The following is a 3,387-nucleotide window of genomic DNA, read 5'->3' as shown; positions in this document are numbered from 1 at the left end:
TGCATGTGTATATTCACATCAGTCTCACCATGAATCAGTCTGCCTTGGTGAAACCTGATATCATGAAATTGGTGAATATGTATTGACATCCTGCCCTAACTCTCCAAGGGAGAATCTCTGAAGATTCTCCTACTTGAAACTTTTCTAAAAGGGAGTTGAATTTACTTGGTGTTTGACTAGATATTTGAGAAGCTTTTTTAAAAAAAAAAATACTGTCCCCCATGCTTGCTTCAGCAGCACATATACTAAAATTGGAATGATACAGAGAGGATTAGCATGGCTCCTGTGTAAGGATGACATGCAAATTCATGAAGTGTTCCATATTATTTTTTAGATTACTAGAAAAAATATCATAAGACTGTACAATACAAAAAGTGAACTCCAATGTACACTATGGACCATAGTTAATAGTACAATTATAATAATATTCTCTCATTAATTGTAACAAAGGTACCACTCTAATGCAAAATGTAATAATGGGAGTAGGAATATGGGAACTCTATTTTCTGCATGATTTTTCTGTAAACCTACAACTTTTCTAATAAACATATAGATGAACAAAACTAGCTCTGGGCTTTTCTACCCACCCCTCAAAGAACCATGACTCTTTTTCAACTATGACCTTCTGGGAACAACTCTCCACCCTGGACATCCAATCAGAGAGAAGAGTTAGTGTTGAGAAGCACTGGAGGGTAGTAGTCTGGGAGGCCTGGGATATGGGGAGGGAAACTGAGGGGACGTTAGTGCTTGTGTTTCCTTATCAGTGTTCAGTGAAAATATGGATCCATATATATGTCTATTTGTTGCCCAACCCTGACTATAAGCTCCTTGAGGTATGGTTGAGTCTCACCCATCTTGGTATCCCTGGTACAAAGCCTGGTACATTAGAGGTGTTCATTAGAATGCCTAGAAACTGACCTAGCTTTCCAGGACATAGGACAGCATGGACCCTGGATCTGTAGCATCAAGAGCAGCTGGGAATTTCTTGGAAATGCAAATACTTTCTTGATCGCTGACCATATCCCTGACTTATAGGACTGTCAGAGTTCACTGGATCCTCTATCCATTGTGAGCTTGTACCTGGCAGATAAGAACAACAGCATGGAATATTTGTATATTTCTATGCAGGGATCAATTCCCAAGTAATATTTTAACCTTTTTATGTGTTCAAGTTCTATGCCATCTTTGTAGGGGATATATAATGGTGATTTTATTCCTATCTTCAAGGAACCTACGATCTAGTAGGATGGTATGATGAATACACACAAAATAAGTGACTAAGTCCTCATGTGATTGAGGTGTTTTTGCATATATGATTTCATTTCATCCTTACAATAGCCCCTGAGGCAGCACATGGTAGCTATAGCAAGGTAACCCCCAAACTTGAAGCTATAAAATGAGTTCGTAATAAACTAACAGGAGCCCTCCCTGACTTATAATCATTCAGTTGGTGGCTAAAGAGGTGGGTGTAGTGCCAGGAAGGCAAGAGAAGATTGTGACTGTAACTAAAGAACTTGATTCCAACAGGTTACATTGGAAATGATCTGGAAAAAAAAAGGGAATGTTTATAGAATATGTTCTTTTAGCTAAATCCCACTCGACTGGATAGGCTGATGTGCTATTTTCTCAGTAAAACATATGATGAATCCCACGTCTCACTAAAATCTTCTAGTCCAGTCTCTAGTGTGCTCGGCACTTCTGCTCCCCAGTACTATGTGATGTACTTTCTTAGAATCAGTTGAGTTTGTTCCCAAACCTGCTCATGCCACTTGTGTTGTTTTGTAATTACCAGTTTAATAAAAGATTATGTTAACCAATGAAATAATGTGTGCAAAAAGAAGGTTCCTGTTTTTATGAAAATTAAGTTGGGTGCCATGGGAAACACATGACAAAAGTGATCTGACTAAAAAAAAAGTTGCTATTTAATGATAGGAAAACTGTAAATGATTGGGATGAAAATTGTAAATATGTAGAAGGACCCTGTCCCCAAATTTCTTTGTAAGAGTCTATATGTTCTCACTCTACCTTAAGGAAACCTAAACTGGAAATTGTAGATGATGCCTTTTTGGGTGGGCTTTATACAAGGGAAATAAGGTGGTTTTCAAAGAAAAGGCATTGGATCTATATCAAAAGATAGACACATAAAGGTTCATTTATATATTTTAGAATAATATGTTTAATACATTATTTTTAATGAATTTCCTCCTTTTTTCCAATTAACATTTTCAATTGATGAAAAAATTTTTTTCTAACAAACTACATTTCTCCATTTTGTTAGACTTGTACTAATCTACAATATTTTAGTACATCTGCAAAAAGCTTAGACAAAGAAGAGTCAGGTGGTATAGGGAATAAAAAGTTGTTGACATTCCCCAGGACTGTCCATTAGGGAAAGTAGCAAATTTGAATAAATGCCCCATAGGGAGGGTATGGTTATCTGAGGCCATCACAGATTGATACTATTCACCATTGGGCTTGTTCAGCATTCCCCTTGTTCTGATTTGCTGTTCACCAAGAAATCCACAATCTGGCCACCCATGTGCATTTCACTGTAAAAGAGAATGTACCACTGAGGGAAGACTTGAGTTCTAATTCCTGAAGCTCTCATGATTTTCATCATAAATTAGTGAATTATTACAATAATATATAAGAGTTGCTTATGAGCTTGGGTGATGTGAGTCTGACTCTTGGAGCTCTATTTCCTCTGTGAATGCCAACAATGTTGAATTTAGGGAACCACAATACTAAAATTCAGACCATGAACTCTGCAGACTAGTGGGGGACTAGTTGGCTCTATGGCAGAGGCTGCAACAAGGCCTAAAAAAAAGAGCCTCAATGACTTGTCCAACCTCTTAGTCTGTATTTGAATTCTTTCTACAGATAGATCTGACTTAAGATCTTTAAAGTCAGCCACTTCTGGATGGGTAACCTTTTCTAGTTACTTGACTTCTAAGAGTCTTGCTTTCCTCATCTCTAAAATGGGAATGAGAATATCAACTTTAAATGGCTGTTGGAATACTTGCATAAGATAATGTAAGGCTCCTAGCATTGGGCCTGTGCCTAGTGAGTGACCAATAAATGGTCTTCTTATCCCTTCCCTCAATCTTAAGCTCTTCTCAGTCTCACCTAATAGTCTTTTTTTTTTTAATTTTTGAAAGACTTTCAAACTCAGGACAGCTACAAAAAATCATACAAACCCCATACAATGTGCTCCAACACACCCCTATCCCCCAAGACACCCAGATCCACCAATCCTAGTATTTTGTCACATTTGCCATATTCTTCTATTCATCTATCCATCCATTTATCAGCCCATTTTTCTGAGTTCTTGAGTGTAAGTTGTATATAACATGTTCCTTGGACACTCATAATGTCATGCACACTTCC

General features: G+C 37.4%; 1 non-coding gene across 1 annotated transcript; it reads left to right on the top strand.

The window, feature by feature from the left end:
• Positions 1–225: 225 nt before the first annotated feature.
• LOC143658099 (U6 spliceosomal RNA) lies at positions 226–328 on the top strand. The gene has a single exon (XR_013163124.1). It is a non-coding gene; the product is annotated as a U6 spliceosomal RNA (small nuclear RNA).
• Positions 329–3,387: the final 3,059 nt, after the last annotated feature.

The sequence above is a fragment of the Tamandua tetradactyla genome, chromosome 15 (assembly GCF_023851605.1).
Source record: "Tamandua tetradactyla isolate mTamTet1 chromosome 15, mTamTet1.pri, whole genome shotgun sequence".
NCBI classification, from domain to species: domain Eukaryota; kingdom Metazoa; phylum Chordata; class Mammalia; order Pilosa; family Myrmecophagidae; genus Tamandua; species Tamandua tetradactyla.
The sequence above is the reverse complement of the archived record's forward strand: the minus strand, read 5'-3'. Positions and strand labels throughout refer to the sequence as shown.